General features: G+C 42.1%; 1 protein-coding gene across 2 annotated transcripts in view; it reads left to right on the plus strand.

The window, feature by feature from the left end:
• Positions 1 to 14,825: 14,825 nt before the first annotated feature.
• CCDC91 (coiled-coil domain containing 91) overlaps positions 14,826 to 19,019 on the plus strand; it is a 372,169-nt gene continuing 367,975 nt past the window's right edge. For both annotated transcript variants that reach the window (XM_070453855.1, XM_070453856.1), the window contains exon 1: positions 14,826 to 14,915. The gene's annotated coding sequence lies outside the window, so the exon portion shown is untranslated. The remainder of the gene's footprint in view (positions 14,916 to 19,019) is intronic.

A 19,019-nucleotide genomic window follows, 5' to 3' on the forward strand; every position in this document is an offset into this window, starting at 1 on the left:
CCACAGGTGGGCAGAGTCAGGTTCTGTAGTAGGTGCTTGTGCTGCCAAAAGTCCCAGATATAGTGTCAGCCTATTTCGAATTGGACTGGTTCTTGATATGGTTGACTGAAGCGTGGGAGTGTCCCAAAGCTGACATCCACTCACAGGTGAGTGGGGCTGGATCCCGGAATGGCTGGCTGTGGAGTTTAAGGTGTCTTGGAGCTAGTACTGGCCTGCTGGAGGCTAGGGATAAGAGTTTAGGTTGGTCCTAGGGTTGGTGCTGGCCTGTTGGTAGGTGGACTGGTTCCTGACACAGCAGTCTGTGGGGATGCAGTGGTCCTGGGGCTGGTGTCCATTTACTGGTGGGGAAGGCCAGGTCCTGGGTCTGGTTATTCATTAGAGAACAGGGACAGCTGTAGTCTCTGGCTGCAGGGCACAGGGGTCATGGAATTCGTATTAGCTTGCTGGTGGGTGAGGCTGAAGTTCAGGTTGTCCTAGGGCTAGCACCTGTCCACTGGTGGGTGATCCTGCTCCCAGGGAAGAGCTGGCCCACTCATGGTCTCTGGCTTCAGGGTGTTGGGAACCCTGGAATTTGTGTCAGCACACTGGTGAGTGAGACTGAGTCCTGAAACCTGGCTGTGGGGCCCCAGGGCATTTCAGGACTAATGCCACCAGTATACTGGTGTGTGTGGACTGGTCTTGAGCCCTCTGGTGGACAAGCTGGTGCCCAGTGTGGCTGTGGATTCAGGGTGTCTTAAGGCAGCTGGTTTGCTGGTTCTTGGCATAAGGCCTCCCATTACTGCTACTGATATACTGGTGGGCAATGCCAAGGCCCCGTGCTAGAGGATGGGTTCCAAAGTGATGCTTGTCAACACCAGTGTCCTCCTGGTGCAACAAGTTCCCAGAATGACTGTCTCCAGTGTCTATGTCCCCAGCATGAGCTCCAGTTGCCTCCTATATCTCCAGGAGACTCTCCGAGATCAGCAGTGGGTCTGGCAGAGCTCCTTTCAAATTACCGCTTCTGCCCTGGTTCTGAAAGACGAAAACTTTTGTGTGCTTTCCTCGTGGCTCGGTGGTAAAGAATCTGCCTTCCAATATAGGAGACTCAGGTTCAATCCTGCATTAGACTGAATGGGCTTTTACTGTTCTGTATCTCATTGCCCATTCTTTATATCTTGGGTTGTAGAAGATCTTTTCTGCTAGTTTTCCAGTCTTTCTCATCAATCAGTCAGTTCAGTCACTCAGTTGTGTATGACTCTTTGAGACCCCATGGACTGCAGCACTTCAGACTTCTCTGTCCATCACCAACCCCTGCAGCCTACTCAAACTCATGTCTACCATGTTGGTGATACCATCAAACCATCTCATCCCCTGTCTTTCCCTTTTCCCACCTTCAATATTTCCCAGCATCAGGGTCTTCTCCAATGAGTCAGTTCTTCCCTTCAGGTATTGGGATTTCAGCTTCAGCATCAGCACTTCCAGTGAATATTCAGGACTGATTTCCTCTAGGATGGACTGGTTGGATCACCTCAGTCCAAGGGACTCTCAAGAGGCTTCTCCAACACCACAGTTCAAAAGCATCAATTCTTTGGTGCTCAGCTTCTGTTATAGTCCAGCTCTCATATCCATACATGACTACTGGAAAAACCATAGCTTTGACTAGTTGGACCTTTGTTGGGAAAGTAATGTCTCTGCTTTGTAATATGTTGTCTAGGTTGATCATAGCTTTTCTTTGAAAGGGCAAGTGTCTTTTAATTTCATGACTGCAGTCACTATCTGCAGTGATTTGGGAGCCCCACAAAATAAATATTCTCACCAATACTGAGAAACTATTTTTTTCAATACTATTTTTCAAACTATTGAAAAAATAGTTTCTCCATAAATAATGACAGTTTTGGTGTGTTCATCTGAATTAATCATCCCAGGGTCTTCCTACTCTGCCATCTTGGCCACTCCTCTAAATAGATTGTTTAAAAATGACTCTGGGGGCTTTCCTACCTGAGGGAGTCTCATTAGTGGAAGTCTACCTGCCAGTGCAGGGGACACAAGTTTGATTCCTTGTCTGGGAGGATGCTACATGCAGTAGGGCAGCTGGGCCTGTTCGCCACAACTACTGAGCTTTGCTCTAGAGCCCAGGAACTGCGACTAGTGAGCCCGTGTGCCACAACAACTGAAGACTGAACACTCTAGAGCACGTGCTTCAAAAGAGAGAGGCCACTGCAATAAAAAGCTTGTGTACCACAACTAGAGAGTAGCCTCTATTTTTCACAGCTAGAGAAAAGCCTAGTGAATTGGTCAAAGGAGTCAGATATTTGAGATATATGGAGAATACAGTAGCTCTAAAGATAGTGGGAAGAGGTGGCAAGAATACACAGAAGAACTGTACAAAAAAGATCTTCATGACCCAGATAATCACGATGGTGTGATCACTCACCTAGAGCCAGACATCCTGGAATGTGAAGTCAAGTGGGCCTTAGGAAGCATCACTACAAACAAAGTTAGTGGAGGTGATGGAATTCCAGTTGAGCGCTTTCAAATGCTAAAAGATGATACTGTGAAAGTATTGCACTCAATATGCCAGCAAATTTGGAACACTCAGCAGTGGCCATGGGACTGGAAAAGGTCAGTTTTCATTCCAATCCCAAAGAAAAGCAATGCCAAAGAATGCTCAAACTACCGCACGATTGCACTCATCTCCCATGCTAGTAAAGTAATGCTCAAAATTCTCCAAGCCAGGTTTCAGCAATATGTGAACCATGAATTTCCAGATGTTCAAGCTGGATTTATAAAAGGCAGAGGAACCAGAGATCTAATTGCCAGCATCCGCTGGATCATCAAAAAAGCAAGAGAGTTCCAGAAAAACATCTATTTCTGCTTTATTCACTATGCCAAAGCCTTTGACAGTGTGGATCACAATAAACTGTGGAAAATTCTTAAAGAGGTGGGAATACCAGACCACCTGACCTGCCTCTTGAGAAATCTGTATGCAGGTCAGGAAGCAACAGTTCGAACTGGACATGGAACAGACTGGTTCCAAATACGAAAAGGAGTACGTCAATGCTGTACTTTGTCACCCTGCTTATTTAATTTCTATGCAGAGTACATCATGAGAAACTCGGAGCTGGATGAAGCACAAGCTAGAATCAAGATTTCTGGGAGAAATATCAATAACCTCAGATATGCAGATAACAACACCTTTATGGCAAAAGGACTAAAGAGCCTCTTGATGATAGTGAGAGTGAAAAAGTTGGCTTAAAGCTCAGCATTCAGAAAACTAAGATCATGGCATCCGGTTCCATCACTTCATGGAAAATAGATGGGTAAACAGTGAAAACAGTGGCTGACTTTATCTTTGGGGTTCCAAAATCACTGCAGATGGTGACTGCAGCCATGAAATTTAAAGATGCTTACTCCTTGGAAGGAAAGTTACGACCAACCTAGATAGTATATTAAAAAGCAGAGACATTACTTTGCCAAGAGAGGTCCATCTAGTCAAAGCTATGGTTTTTCCAGTGGTCATGTATGGATGTGAGAGTTGGACTGTAAAGAAAGCTGAGCACCGAAGAATTGATGGTTTTGAACTGTGGTGTTGGAGAAGCCTCTTGAGAGTCCCTTGGACTTCGAGGAGATCCAACCAGTCTATCCTAAAGGAGATCAGTCCTGGCTGTTCATTGGAAGGACTGATGTTGAAGCTGAAGCTTCAATACTTTGGCCACCTAATGTGAAGAACTGATTCATTGGAAAATACCCTGATGCTGGGAAAGATTGAGGGCAGGAGAAGGGGACGACAGAGGATGAGATGGTTGGATGGTATCACTGACTCAATGGACATGAGTTTGAGTCAACTCTGGGAGTTGGTGATGAACAGAGAGGCCTGGCGTGCTGCAGTCCATGGGGTCACAAAGAGTAGGACATGACTGAGCAACTGAACTGAACTGAACTGAAAGATTGTGGGACAGGATTGTTATTGCTAAGCAGCATGGATGCTCTACAGTAGGATAATGAACAATTAAGAGTGAATAACAGGAAACTTAAAGCCATATGGGAAGTTAAATGGGCCTCTTTTTTGCATACCAGCATGTTCTCATTTCCTGCAAGGGGAGGGTACAGAAAGCTGAGGGTCAAGACAAGACTTTATGGTCAGAGGACTGAATTTTAAAGACGACTAAATTTCAACCAAGATACATGGTCAATGGTATGTAAAGGTGAAATGGTAGGATGGCCATGACAAAATGCTGGCATGCATGTGTGCCTGAGTGCTCATTTGCTCAGTCATGTCTGACTCTTTGTGAGCCCATGGACTGTAGCCTGCCAGGCTCCATGGGACTTCCCAGGCAGGAATACTGGAGTGAGTTGTCATTTCCACCTCCAGGGGATCTTTCCTAACAAGGGACCAAACACACAAAAGTTCAGGGAAGGGAGTAAATGCTTAAGAAAATAGGCATGTTACAACACAACACACACACACACACACACACACACACAAGTATGGCTGCCAGACGGTGAGATCAATATGTTCCATGGGCAGGCCAAGAGGATTGACAGTTTACCAAGACCATAAGGAAGTACTGGTGAAATAAGCACAGCCACTGAATAGTAGCTTGGTAGTGCTCCTCTTTAGGGTGAAATTACAATAAGAGAGGTCTTTATAGGCCTCATCTCATTAATAGCAAGGGAAGAAAGGACCCTAAAACACTAGACGTTGGGTGGAGGCACTTAACTACCAGGAGGCAAGGGTTTTCAATTATTATAATGACTGACAAGTTCGCTATGAATGCCAAGACTTACAGTGTTACCGAAAAAGTTAGGAAAATGTGATCGCCTTATGGGCAAAGTTGATGGGCAGTGACAAATGTAATCACTCAGTATCTACCAGCAGAAGAACGCAAGGATGGATAACTGGGAGGCTGAGTGTGGCTGCCATAATAAATGTGCTATGATTTTTGTCCAAGTTATGGATCTAAGCCAATTTTCAGACCACAGAACCCATTCATTGTAGTTGTAGGTCCCCATGGGATGGACCCTGCTATGACCATGGCAAGCATAGGTGTATGACTCCTACAGTCTTTCTCAAAAGAGACCAAAGGCCATGCACATTTTAAAAACAGTTGGGCACTAAGCTTTAGTTACCACTAAAACCAGGAAACCTAACATATCATTAGGACCTCAGTTAGAGTGAGAGGATATTTAGGGTAGTTGAAAAATGGAGTTCTGTCCAAGGTTTACAATGGGTCCACTGGTCAGAACCAAAACTACCTGGCCTGCACAGCCTGAAATATTATCTAGCCCTTTATAGAGTAAGTTTGCTGGCTTCAGATCTAAAGGATGCCAGAATAGTTACCGCTATCATACTATGATATCTCCATTTGATTCACTCATCTGGTTCCTGAAGGAACTGGATGGATCCTGGGAGATGACTATAGACTGTCTCAAGGTCAACCGAGGTATCCCTGATCATAGCTACTGTGCCAGATGTGGTATCTTTGTTAATCGAAATTTGTTGTTGCTGTTCAGTCGCTAAGTCATGTCCAACTCTTATAGTGAACTAATTTAGCCTTAGGAACAAGATACGTAGCAATTGGTTTGATGAAAGCATTCTTTTCCATCCAACTCAGATTACAGGATCAAAAACCTTTCAGTGTACATTCACATGAAAAGAATAAATATATATTTGATAAGGCAGTAGCAGGAGTGAAATATCAGATAGTGAATGTGAGAGGGATCAACGCTTGTCCTCCAGTGTATATTATCTCCTTTCTTCTTTGTGGTGGAATCTCTGAGTCTCAATGGCCACAGAACTGCAGCTGAAGAGGCCATTTCCCAGCTTTTCTTGTAGCTAGGCATGGCTAAGTGGCAAAGCTCTGGCCAGTGGGATGTGAATTGAAGTGATATGTGTACCTTCTGTGCCCTAACCTTAAAAAGAGTCATTTCCTTCCCTTCCCCCCTTCCTTTGTTCTGCTAGTTAGAATGTGGATGTGATGGCTGGAGTTGGAGCAGGTATCTTCTTGTTGTTGTTCAGTCACGTCTGCCTCTCTGCGATCCTATGGACTGCAGCATGCCAGGCCTCCCTGTCCCTCACCACCTCCCAGAGTTTGCTCAAGTTCATGTCCATCACATCGGTGATGCCATCCAGACATCTCATTCTCTGACGCCCTCTTCTCCTTCTTCATGAGGTTCTCATGGCTGGCCCTTCCCTCCTCCTGTGGATCACGTTTTATCAGAACTCTCCTCTGACCTGTCCATCTTGGGTGGCCCTACACAGCATGGCTTATAGCTTCATTGAGTTACACAAGCAACTTCACCACAAGACTGTGGTTCCATGAAGGGGCCATGTATCTTAATGTAGGTTAAGAGAGAAGATTTTATATGGAAGAGTCCTGTAGGTTCCAGAGTCATCTGTAGAAAGGGGATAAATTTCTCCTGTGGCGAGAAGAAAGAATTACCCACAGAGAATGGCTAAACCTGAATAAGAAGAAAACGAAGAATGAACACTCACAGATCAGCTACATTGAAGTAGAGGAACTTTTTGAATTGGATGAAGAATAGTCTGAAAAGTCAGAGAATTGAGATAGAATTTTGTTAAGGGTTATGCAGGAGTGAATTTCTGTAAAAAGACCAGTTCAGTCTCAGATGCTTGTATATTTTAGGGAGTAAATCTAATTGGGAGATAATAAACATACACACATATGTCTTAGATACAGTGATTGTGAAACATATATTCAGGTCACTAAAGAGTGTTAACAATGAGACTTTATGCTAATTGTTCGAAATGTTGCCTATGCACCTCAGTCATATGGTGATCAAGGATTCATAGCAAAGTACTAGAAAACAAAGAGCACAGAATTATTTATACTCCTTACAACAGGACTCATATAATCCATTTTCAAATCGTAAGTCTTGTTATCAAATATTTCTATAAAATCCTACATTTGGGGTATCTCATATATCTATACAGATACACTACATATAAATCTAACTTTACTTAAAAGTAACTTCATTAATGTAAAAGCTAATTTTATTGTCACTTAACCTCTATTTTCAAAAGGTATGATTGGCATTTGTTAAGTTGGTAGAGAAATTAGGCAAAGTACTATACAATGTTGGGGTTTAAGATACACATCTAGCAAAGATTCTGATAAGTGTGTTAAAATAATGTAAAAACTTATAACATGCATAATAGTTAAAACAATGCCTTAGCTGTTTGTTAGTAGACTCCCCCATCCTCCCCAAAAAAGCTTGTTTGTTTGTTTGTTTGTTTGTCACTTATTACCAGAAACAGATCAAGACACTGCAGGTTTGATACACTTTGTGCCTTTATATCTTTATAACTATGCTTTCAAACTTAGAAATTGTCATCAAAGAAAAAATTAGTTAGTGTTTTATTTATAATTTAATCCAGGTATTCCTGGATGACAGCTTAACAAATATGCAGGCAGAACTGTCTCCAACAGTAATAATTCTCAGATATTTGGATGATTTTTTCCTATGTGAGGTGTCATTTGACATAATGACAAAGAACTCTTTTTATCATTAGAATCACTTAATATTCAAACTTAAAGAAATAAATGGAAGGCCCTTCCACTGTTCATATGTAATATTTTGCTTTTTCTGGTCACCTTAAAAGAGTGATCAGACTCTCAGGGGAATGCTGCTTGGGGTTCCACCATGATCTTTCAAACTCCATTTTTCAAACTTCAGAGTTTTCTCATGATGTGTTAATTCTGTGGTGGACCAAAATTTTGGAAAAAGTTTAATTCAAACTCAATTTATCTTAGTTGTAGCAGCTCTTGCATGGCTTTCTGCCCAGAGTATTGCCTGTTCCATCTGCAAAAGTGGTAGAGTAAGTTCTAAGGAAGCAATGTGATAGTTTAATATAGATGTAAAACCTAGGTCATGTTTGGATTTTTCAACATGCATCACATAAATTTGTGTTAGCAGCCACACATACAACATTTAGTTAAGGATTGGGAATTATGCGAATAATTTCAGAGTTAGAATTAACTCAGAATATTAAAAAATTCAACATTTTTAATGTTTTTATAAAGTTTAATGACCTAATCCTGAGATCTCAGTTTAAAGACCATTGAATTATTGAGGATATTCCAAAGATGAACAGGGGGAGAGAAGGGCAAGGCACCAATGATTTATTCTTTGTCTCCATAATAAGCATCATGTCTGCAGTCATTTCTATAATGAGAGTGATTCTTCCTTTAGTTAAATTGAAATTAAATTGTCCCACCTTTGACATGCTTAAGATTGTTAATATTTCAGACATTTAAGTTGGAGGTCTGAAGGCTATTTTACCTACAGAGCTGTGACTACCGTGTTCCTTATCATCATCAGTCAGTCAGTTCAGTCGCTCAGTTGTGTCCGACTCTTTGTGACCCCATGAACTGCAGCACGCCAGGCCTCCCTATTCATCACCAACTCCCGGAGTCCACCCAAACCCATGTCCATCGAGTTGGTGATGCCATCCAACCATCTCATCCTCTGTTCTCCCCTTCTCCTCCTGCCGTCAATCTTTCCCAGCATCAGGGTCTTTTCAAATGAGTCAGCTCTTCTCATCAGGCGGCCAAAGTATTGGAGTTTCACTTTCAACATCAGTCCTACCAATGAACACCCAGGACTTATCTCCTTTAGGATGGACTGGTTGGATCTCCTTGAAGTCCAAGGGACTCTCAAGAGTCTTCTCCAACACCACAGTTCAAAACCATCAATTCTTCTGCACTCAGCTTTCTTTATAGTCCAACTCTCACATCCATACATGATCACTGGAAAAACCATAGCCTTGACTAGATGGACCTTTGTTGGCAAAGTAATGTTTCTGCTTTTTGGTCATAACTTTCCTTCCAAGGAGCAAGCGTCTTTTAATTTCATGGCTGCAATCACCATCTGCAGTGATTTTGGAGCCCTGAAAAATAAAGTCAGCCACTGTGTCCACTGTTTCCCCATCTATTTGCCATGAAGTGATGGGAGCAGATGCCATGATCTTAGTTTTCTGAATGTTGAGCTTTAAGCCAACTTTTTCACTCTCACTTTCATCAAGAGGCTCTTTAGTTCTTCTTCACTTTCTGATATAGGCTGGTATCATCTGCATATCTGAGGTTATTGATATTTCTCCCAGAAATCTTGATTCCAGCTTGTGCGTCCTCAGGCCCAACATTTCTCATGATGTACTCTGCATATAAGTTAAATAAGCAGGGTGACAATATACAGCCTTGACGCACTCCTTTTCCTATTTGGAACCAGTCTGTTGTTCCATGTCCAGTTCTAACTGTTGCTTCCTGACCTGCATACAGATTTCTCAAGAGGCAGGTCAGGTGGTCTGGTATTCCCATCTCTTGAAGAATTTTCCACAGTTTATTGTGATCCACACAGTCAAAGGCTTTGGCATAGTCAATAAAGCAGAAATAGATGTTTTTCTGGAACTCTCTTGCTTTTTCGATGATCCAGCGGATGTTGGCAATTTGATCCCTGGCTCCTCTGCCTTTTCTAAAACCAGCTTGAACATCTGGAAGTTCACAGTTCACGTATTGCTGAAGCCTGGCTTGGAGAATTTTAAGCATTCCTTTACTAGCGTGTGAGATGATATGATATCCATCATACTAATCAAAAAACTTAATTTTAGACATGAAAACCCATTTATAGCATTCATTTTATTGATTAGCAAAGTCTGAAGTGTTAATGGAAGACAGTGATAGCTGAAGCACTTATCCTTGCTGTGTTTGGAAAACAGTCTTTCTGATTAAACACCATCCGAATACTTCTAGTGTGAACTCTAGATTATGGCAACTGACAATCATTAGATGATAAAGTAAATTAAGTAACATATATGAATGCATATCATATTACCTACACTAAAGTATTTTGAGGTAAGGTATAACGAACTAGTGGTAAAGAGCCTGCTTGCCAATGTAGGAGACACAAGAAATGCAGGCTCATTCCCTGGATCGGGAAGATCCCGTGGAGGAGGGTATGACAACCCATTCCATATTCGTGTATTCTTGTCTGGAGAACCCCATGGATAGAGGAGCTGGGCACACTCACCAGTCCATAACATGCATGCACGCACATAACAAGCAAATTCAAAGTGACTTAACATTCCACACAATATTCAACACTGAATATTGAGGATGGGTAGCAGAAAAGTCAAACTATGTTGATTTGATTTGAAGGCTCACATAAATGAACAATGAATACAAGAAAAGCAAGGGGCCAGAGGAGGACCTGTTTAAAACTTTTACAGCTTGTTCGTTTGCAGCTTGTTCCTTATATGCTTTCGTCTATTTGCAATGCCACAGATCTTTGTTTATTTGATCAGCATTCCAGCTCCATGTCTCCTTCAATTTTTGGTCACAAGATGACTACCTTCAACAACAAGGACCACATGCTTTCTCTTTCAAATCAAGGATGGGGTAGGAGGGGAGGGGGTGCCACGTCTCACAACCTTGGGCAAAGTTCTGTGGTTGCTGCTCACTTTCAAACCATTTGTTATGGCCAGGGGAATGCCATAGGTCAGGACTGATCCAAATTGGATTTATTTTGAGATAAGGGTGAGGTTAGTTCCACCTAAATTTCTGAGGTATGTGCTACACAACGTAGGAAGAATAAAATAAATGTCAGGCAAGCATTCACTACAATCACTTTCAAAGCAAGTAAATACATAACAATGATATAATTCTGTCTGTTGAAGTGGAAAAAAAAAAAAACCTTACTCTAAGCATATGTAATAAAGATCCTGACTCTATTTTTGATGTTTGACTACTGACAACTTTCAAGCCTCACCCATTCTTTCTTGACCCGCATCTGGGCAGGCTGATATGAAAGCCCCGATGCTCCTTCTCTGGTGCCCTGGAGAAATTCAAGCTGCAGAAGCCCTGGCGGCCACATGAGAATTTTCATCTTAGAGCCACAGCATAGCCGCCATAAAATGCCCAAGGCCAGTCTTCTCCAACTCCACTGCAAAGACATTTTGACTTTGCTTGGAAGGCTTGCCCTGCTCTTTCTAGAAAGTCTCATTATGTGAGCAATAACTTTCATATACCCCTGATGTATGTGTTGTTGAAATCTGAACCAAATTTCAGGTGTTGTGCCCATTTCACTTCTGTGGGTGATTGCAATAGCATAAAAGCTATAAGAGCAATAAGTTGTAGTGTTTCATTAGTCTTATCAACAAGTGTATCATCTTCCTCCTGAATCCCCTACTTTGAAAATACCAGAAACTTGGGATATATCTTTTGTTCTCTCTTTTCTTTTCCTTTTTTTATTTTCTGCCCACCATGGCTTTCAAATCCTCTTTGCCAACTTCATGGCTACTGCCTCAACTCAGACTTTCAAAATTTCTCATTCTAATTATTTCATCAGTCTTCTAATAATTGGTTTGTTTTCCCAGTCTTGGCCATTTATTTTCTAATATCTCCATCTTTCACACTGCTCCTGAAGTAATTTTCCCCCAAACTTGCCTAAACAATCCATTAGATTTCCATTAGATTTCAAACTCCTTAAAAGTTAGCAAAACTATTCATCTTGCCCTATCTACATTTTTCCATTTCCTCTGCCACATTTCCACTCATCATCACCTTTGCTTCCATTATACCTACATACACACTACACAACACTTAAGTCAACAGTTCATATGCAAGGAAATACATATAAAGGTACATGCTTCTTTGTCTGGAGCACATTTTCATCTCTTCTTAGCTTGGCCAATTCTAATTGATTCTTCAAGATTCATCTTGTGCTTTACATTTTATGAGAAGTGCTTCCTGTTTAGTGTCGAGTGAGGGAGATGTTCCTCCACATTTCAACAACAAACTCGATTTCAGCACTTACTATCATTCTAGTTGATTTGATCCTCTACATCTTTCTCCAAGTTTGATCTTCTTGAGGGCAGGAACTATGTTTCTCGTCTCGGAAGGTTACAATCTATTAGGGTGGTAAGTCTGCAGATACATAAATAACAAAGGTAACTAACAATAAAAAAGATGACTTATGGAAAGTAAGTAATAGAGTCACAAGTTCTAGAGGAGGTAAAAAGGCTCACTGTGGAGAAATTAGGGCCTTAGTACATTGCGAATGGGAATGAAAAAATAGCAGCCACTTTGGAAAACAGTTCAACTGTTCCTCAAAAGGTTAAACATAGAGTTACTACGTGACTCAGCAATTCCACTGATATATATATATATATATATGTATATATATATATACTCAAGAGAAATGAAAACATATGTTGATACAAAAACTTGTATATCAGTGTTTACAGAAGCATTACTCATAATAGCCTAAAGTGGAAACAACTCAAATGTCTACCAGTTGAAGAATGGATAAACAAAGTTTGTCAACATGGATTGAAGTGAAAGAGGCCAGTCACAAAAGACTGTATATTGCATGATTCTGTTCACAGGCCATGTCCTGAATAGACAAACCTATAGAGACAAAAAGTAGATTAGTACCTGTCTAGGGCGTCAGGGGGAAGGGAACAAAAGGAATGGGGAGTGACTGGCAAAGGTTATGAGGTTTCTCTTGGGGGTGGTGAAAATGTTCTGAAGTTGATTGTTGTGATCATGGTACAACTTTGTGACTATACCAACAACCACTGAACTGTACTTAATGAAAGGAGAGAAAGACTTCCTGGAGCTGGAGAAATCTGGATACACAAATGAATGATGTGAAAAGCAGAGATAGCATGTTGTAGTGAATTAACAAATCTTTTTGTTCTCAGACTTGATCTGAATCTGCTCTGCCACTTGGTCAAGTTACCTTTCCTAAGCCTGTATCCTCATCTGAAAAGTGAATATATCAGTATACTCATTTCAGAGGATTAGTGTGATGACAAATTATATAACAGATGAAAATATTTAGCCGAGAACAAAGCAAGTGTTCAATAAATATTAGTTTCTATTATTATTATAAATCTGTTCAATATTGAATATTGGACTAGGTGGGACAGAAGGAGCATGTTATATCAGTGAAAACTCTCAGAAACTCATTTGACGTTTGTAGCAGAAAGAAATTTGAGGCAGAAAATAAAACAAAGATAATTGTATGTATTCAGCTTAAGAAACATTTATTAAATTCTTTCTTCTAATCACTTGACACTGTGCTAGATTGCAAAATATAAAAGATAAAGGAAAAGCAGACTAAAAGATGGTCAGATGAGAAGTGGTCCTTGACTTGGTGGTCCAGTACACAGGTAAACAAATAATGTGTAAGAAAGTATCCTATTTCTTATAATAGAAACGTTGGCTTTGCACACACCTAAGATGGTGGACAGGAAAAGAAGCGTACATAAGAGGTAACATCCGTGCTCAACACTGAAACTGTTTGTTAACCCCTTGAGCCTGCAATTACTGGAAAGCTGATTGTTAGGATTCTTTGCTGACATTTTCCACCTCCAATACAATGCAGAGATGATTATAGGCTTGATCCACTTTTCTTCAATGGAAAGATGAGAAAAATTATCTCCAAAATGTTAAAGTCCAAAACATTAAAGAATGCCTGTTATACAATGATCACCAATATTCCAGACACTAATGATCAAATTCCCATGCTACTTGTCTTTCTTATTTGGCTGTTGACTCCTTGAAGGCAAAAATCTTGAGTGTATCTTGTGCTCTTCTGGATTGTTCCAATCTGGCTCAGTAGTAATATTAAAAAATTATTAAACAAATGTTTCCCAAATCCCTCTTGGCTTTCCCAGTGGCTCGGTGGTAAAGAATTCACCTGTCAATGCAAGAGTCACAGGTTTGATCTCTGGGTGGGGAAGATCCACTGGAGAAAGTAATGGCAACCTACTCCAGTTATTTTGTGTGGGAAAGCCCATGGACAGAGGTACCTGGTGGGCTACAAATCATGGGGTTGCAAAGAGTCAGATATGACTCAGTGGCTAAACATCAACAAATCCCTATTATGTCAAAATTGGAGGAATCTTTATTAAAAAAAAAAATTTATATAACTGTGGGTGTCTTCCCTAGCGGCTCAGATGGTCAAGAATCTGTTAGCAATGTGGGAGACCTAGGTTAGATCTGAAATGGAACAATAACAAAACAGCTTTATATAACCATGCTTGTTTTCAAATAAAATGGTCAGTTTTGTCATTCTCTGTTTTCTTTAGGAGAAACTATTTGAAGGTTTGGAAAACAGGGGGTACCTTGGTAGCTGAAAAGAGACTTTCCTTTGAACAGAGATGGCGTGTTCAGATCGTTGTGGTGTGGAGATAAAGACAAGAACAAACGTAATTCTAGAGGAGAGTTCTTTGGCTGGAGTCATGCAGCAGTGGTCTAGAGAGGCTCTGGGCTTGACTGAAACCGGGTGTTTTGAGAGTTCTGATGGTCAAGCGGAGACGCTGTCTAGTCCACTCTTCTCTTGAGCACTTAACTCAGTTCCAGTATTTAGGGTACTCTGCTTGGAGGTGGTTAAGAAATCAGGGCCCGCTCTTCTCAGGACCAGTCCTACGAAGTCCTCGACAGGAGTGCCATTACAGGGATGGTTTGACTTGTATGGGTTAGGCACAGAATCAGGGTCTGTCATTCAAGTGAACAAGAAGCTGTAACCAACAGGAGGTAGCGCCGGAGTCAACCTGTTTCACACGGAAGCGCTCTGACGACCACAGGAGCCGAGAGTGGTGGGCTTCGGAAGATGGGGCCTGGGGCTCGCGCTTGGCCTGGGCTGACGTGACGCGCCTGTGGGCGTTGAGTGACAGGCGCGGAGTTGGGCGGGCCTTGGCGGAAATCAACTTCCGGGGGCAGAGGCTCTGGAAGCCGGGTGGTGAGTGCGCGGTCCCAGCGCGTGTGCCGGGGCCGCAGTCCCCGGGGTCTGGGTCGCGCCTGGGTGCGCGTGCGCGGCTGTGTGCTGGGGTTGGCTCACCTGCGCTGTGGGAAGCAACGCGGCCGTGGTGGCAGTGGCGGCAGGCGGCAGCGGCGAGAGCCAGGGCGCAGGTAAACGGACGCTCGCCTTCTGGGCCTGGGTCTGGGGCCCGGGCCGCACGAGGCCGGCGGCGCGCCCTGAGGCGGCCTGGGCAAGGGCGGGGAGCGCGGCCGGGCTTCCGCCACCGGCGGGTACGGCCCCGGCCCGGGGAGGTCTCGGCCGGGGAGTCACGGGGCGTGACCCGCCGCGGGCTGGAGCTGAGCCTCGCTCCCCAGCGGGCGGTGTCTACCCGTGCTTGCCCTCGCCGGCAAATTTCTGCCCCTGCATGTTCCAGAACCTACTGTTTTCAGAAGTCTACGCACAAGTACACGTGACTACTGTGTCACCAGAGCTCCCTTAAACGGTGACTTTGATCCTTGCCGAGTTTTCACCGATCGCGCCTGGTTTCTGTTTTCCCTTTGACTTAAGCACAACAGGATCCGTCAGTCAGTCACATTTCCTTGTCGTAACTTTGGGCCACAGACTGCAATAAAAGTAGCATTTCAGGGTGAAAGCAGTGGCTGGTAACTTTCCAAGTGGTGAGGCATCCTTCATCCCCTTCAGTGCGCCCCTTCTCCCACAATAAAGATGTTTCTTCCATCTGCCCTTGTTGCATACTGCGGAGCAAAGCTTTGGACGTAAAACCTATGTTTGGCCTCACTTGAAGGAATGAGAACTCTATTAAATAAAGCAGCTCTGAGTGGGTTTTTGGTTTTTTGGTAGGATGATGTTGCTGCTGCTACTCTCACTTCCCTGATGAGAGTTGGGGCACAGCCTGATTTCCTGGAGGGTCAAGTTCTGACCACAGCTGTAGGTGATTCAGCGGCGCCTTAGGAATTAGGACTTTTTCTCCTTATCTCCCCTTCTGAACTGTACAGGAACTGATGCCCACCTTACTCGTTAAATATTTATCTGGGCGGTAGTTGGACGAAGGCTTTTGGACGGCATTTTGGATGTTGCATTCGTGCTGGTGATTGGGGGTGGGCTGACGTTTCATCTTGTCACAGGGGGATGGGCTAGCATTTCACCCTACAATTTAATTCCCAGGATATTTAGTTGGGTGGGATGACGGGGACTGGCAATAAATTCGCGTTGTTTTCTGCCATCGGAGACCTGTATCCTTCATCTCATTTGCTTTCTGCTGCAGTTTCTGTTGCTTTGAATGGATTAGCACTACTGTACCTGTAAGGTTAATGGAGCTGGAGGGTGCCAGAGAGTGCACCTGTATAGTGCTGGCGAGTGAGTAAACTGTGTGGTAGAGAATTGCCCTGGTTACAAAGTTTGGTATCCTGCAGGCTGGCTAGGAGGTTGTTCAGTGAGTTGGGAAATCTTATTAACTGGTTTCCCAGCAACAGTACACGCCAAATGGGATAAACATAAAGAAAACAAAGTGGTGAAAGTTACAATTTACCTAACTTTTACTAAATGGAAAAATGTATCTTCTTATTGGAGTGATCAGCTCAAAACTCCTGTTTTATTAGAAACTGCAGAAAGTCATCTTAGACAGCATTTTTTTTTTTTTTTTTGGTGGCAGTGGGGAAAAAAAAGAAGATAGATGGTTACCAAGTAGCTAGTCTGAAGCTTAAAAAGACAAATAGGAATTTGCCTACTTAGAGGCATTTTATCTTGTATTCCTAGCTATAGATATACGATTGTAAAGTATATAGGATGGTTATGAATAAATAAAACTATGTTTATTGTCTTGTTCTTCATAGTAGAAATTGGGGTGGAAGTGCATTTGGTTGAATGAGGTCGTTTTTACTAATAACTTGGGGAAGGGCATGTTTAGGTGAGTGTTTCCAAATTTTAGCTTGTAATCACTGTGCCTCCTTTATCAATCTGTTACTTGTGACTTTTGGTCTTTCTTGAAACTCATCAAATCTTATTTTCTGTCTAAACAATGAGAACAATAAAAAGGACACACTGGAGTAACTTTTTGGATCAATGTGTTTCTTCTTACTAATGATAAATCAATTTTTTGATTTGTAATATTTCTGAGAGTTTTTTGTTTCCTCCTTTATTTCTCCTCCACCCCAATACCCATTTAGATGGGTTGTCATTTAATTTGAAACATATTTTTCAAAGCTTCGCTGATGGCTCAGTGGTAAAGGACCCACCTTCTAATGTAGGAGACTGGGACTTGGTCTCTGGGTGACGAATATTCCCTGGAGAAGGAAATGGCATCCCATTTCTGTATTCTTGCCTAGAGAATTCCTTGGACAGAGGAGTCTGGTGGGCTACAGTCCATGCATTGCAAAGAGTCAGACATGACTGAGCAATTAAACAAGAACAACAACATAGTTTTCAAAAGAGCTTGTCCTCTGTCTTTTAAAATGTGGGCTTATTGAGGTATTGTTTATATGTAAAAACAATGCCTTAGTATCTTGTTCTTTAAACGGACACATGCATAATATTCATATAACTACCACCACAATCCAGACATAGAACATTTCTGTCATTCCAAAAAGTTCCCTCATGCTCCTTTGTAGTTGGTTTCCTCCCCTCAGTGGTAAATCAGGCAACCACTGATCTGTTCCCTATCCGTATAGCTTTATCTTTTCTGGAGTGTTACATTAACGGACTCATACAACAAATAGAATTTTTTTCTGGTGTCTTTCACGTAAGGCTTTTGCGATTCATCCATTTTGGTGCATGTATCAGTGCTTTGCCCTTTTTTGCTTTATTGCCGAGTAACTATTTCATTTCTTTGCATTGATCACTGAGGAAGGCTTTCTTATCTCTCCTTGCTATTCTTTGGAACTCTGTATTTAAATGGGTATATCTTTCCTTTTCTCCTTTGCCTTTAGCTTCTCTTCTTTACTCACCTATTTGTAAGGCCTTCTCAGACAACCATTTTGCCTTTGTTTTTGTTTTTCTTGGGGATGGTCTTGTTCACTGCTGCTGTACAATGTCATGAACCTTCGTCCATAGTTCTTCAGGCACCCTGTCTGTCAGATCTAATTCCTTGAATCTATTTGTCACTTCCACTGTATAATCATAAGGGATTTGATTTAGGTCATTCCTGAATGGTCTAGTGGTTTTCCCTACTTTCTTCAATTTAAGTCTGAATTTGGCAATAAGGAATTCATGATCTGAGCTGCAGTTGGCTCCCAGCCTTGTTTTTGCTGACTGTATAGAGCTTTTCCATTTTTGGCTGCAAAGAAAATAATTAGTCTGATTTTGGTATTGACCATCTGGTGATATCCATGTGTAGAGTCTTCTCTTGTGTTGTTGGAAGAGGGTGTTTCCTATGACCAGTGCATTCTCTTGGCAAAACTCTGTTAGCCTTTGACCTGCTTTATTTTGTACTCCAAGGCCAAATTTGCCTGTTACTCAGGTATCTCTTGACTTTCTAGGGACTTTTGCATTCCAGTCCCCTATGATGAAAGGGATATCTGTTTTGGCTGTTAGTTCTAGAAGGTCTTATAGGTCTTCATAGAACTGTTTAGCTTCAGCTCCTTCAGTATAGCTAGTTGGGGCATAAACTTGGATTATTGTGATATTGAATGGTAGAATGGGAAAGACTAGAGATCTCTTCAAGAAAATTAGTGATACCAAGGGAACATTTCATGCAAAGATGGGCACAATAAAGGGCAAAAATGGTATGGACCTAACAGAAGCAGAAGATGTTAAGAAGAGGTAGCAAGAATACACAGAAAAACTATACAAAAAAGGCCTTCATGACCCAGATAACCATGATGTGTGATCACTCATCTAGAGCCAGACATCCTGGGATGCGAAGTCAAGTGGGCTTTAGGAAGCATCCCTACAAACAAAGCTAGTGGAGGTGATGGAATTCCAGTTGAGTTATTTCAAATCCTAAAAGATGATGCTGTGAAAATGCTGCACTCAATATGCCAGTAAGTTTGGTCAGCAGTGGCCACAGGATTGGCAAAGGTCAGTTTTCATTCCGGTCCCAAAGAAAGACAATGCCAAAGAATGCTCAAACTACTGCACAATTGCAATCATCTCACATGCTAGTAAAGTAATGCTCAAAATTCTCCAAGCCAGGCTTCAACAGTACGTGAACTGTGAACTTCCAGATGTTCAAGCTGGATTTAGAAAAGGCAGAGGACCAGAGATCTAATTGCCAACATCTGTTGGATCATCAAAAAAGCAAGAGAGTTCTAGAAAAA

This window comes from Odocoileus virginianus, chromosome 23, assembly GCF_023699985.2.
Source record: "Odocoileus virginianus isolate 20LAN1187 ecotype Illinois chromosome 23, Ovbor_1.2, whole genome shotgun sequence".
In the NCBI taxonomy this organism is placed as follows: Eukaryota; Metazoa; Chordata; class Mammalia; order Artiodactyla; family Cervidae; genus Odocoileus; species Odocoileus virginianus.